This window comes from Anneissia japonica, unplaced genomic scaffold (genome assembly GCF_011630105.1).
Source record: "Anneissia japonica isolate Jap-2015-1 unplaced genomic scaffold, ASM1163010v1 scaffold288249_len478412_cov200, whole genome shotgun sequence".
In the NCBI taxonomy this organism is placed as follows: Eukaryota; Metazoa; Echinodermata; class Crinoidea; order Comatulida; family Comatulidae; genus Anneissia; species Anneissia japonica.
The window spans coordinates 251,668-252,609 of record NW_022758042.1 but is presented as its reverse complement, the minus strand read 5'-3'; the positions used below and the strand labels follow the sequence as shown (position 1 = coordinate 252,609).

At 37.6% G+C, this 942-nt stretch overlaps 1 protein-coding gene across 2 annotated transcripts in view; it reads right to left on the bottom strand.

The window, feature by feature from the left end:
- The window catches only part of LOC117124976, an 11,776-nt gene extending 11,436 nt beyond the window's left edge, over nucleotides 1–340 (bottom strand). For both annotated transcript variants that reach the window (XR_004448053.1, XM_033271325.1), the window contains exon 1: nucleotides 195–340. The gene's annotated coding sequence lies outside the window, so the exon portion shown is untranslated. The remainder of the gene's footprint in view (nucleotides 1–194) is intronic.
- Between the last annotated feature and the right edge of the window lie 602 nt (nucleotides 341–942).

Here is a 942-nt window from a genome sequence, read left to right as displayed (position 1 = left end):
GGAATGGGCTAGGCCCTAGGCCTTACCCGGGCCTTAGGCCTAGCTAGGGCCTAGGCCCTAGTTTAGTTATATGATGATCAGGCCTAGGCCTATAGTACTACTACTAGTACTGTAGACTACCTAGGCCAAGGCATCGCATATGGTAACTTGCTTGTTATATTTTATATATATGAACATATAACGCAAACACTCACCTACTGGCCTATATAACTAGGCCTGTAAAACAAGTCGGCTGACTTAAGGGATTCTTAAATTAGTATCATTTTATTTAGAGCTAACACCCACCGTCGTACACGTATGAAGCGCAGCTTTCGAGTTTATATTGCAACACCCACACACGCCCTCTATATATGAAGGGCCACCAATGTAGCAAAGATCTTTGCCACCCACCATGATAATGCTCGTCGTGTCAAACTCTCCAAACTGTATCGCTGAGGAAAGCTCATTATCCTGCCGCCACCTAAATATCTTAAAAAAAAAAAAAAAAGTCTTAATTTGTATACAGTAATCTATACCGCCCTACAGCCTGCACCTTTTTAAATTGTTACTCTATATTTAAAAAACAGAATATTGGTTGTTAACATATCTCACTTGAATCAACAATATCGGAAACATATACCACTTTTGTAGTTTTAATTTAATCTGTTGATTTCATATCATAAATTAATTATTTTTTGCATTGCAAATTATTGTTATAAATTAGTTATAATTCAACTGTAACTCATTTTTAGACAATTAAAATAAAATTATAAAGAATAATGTCATCATGGTATACACAAAACCACGCCAAAAACCCTAAGGAGACAATTTCAAGTTTTGGTTGTGTCCCATGAACTCAGGGTAGGCCTACCCCAATTGAGGGGACACCCCTATTAAGGGGACACTAGTCTCTGAAGTTGTCCCCTAATGATAGTGGTTCTGTATTTCAGTGAGGCATAGTAA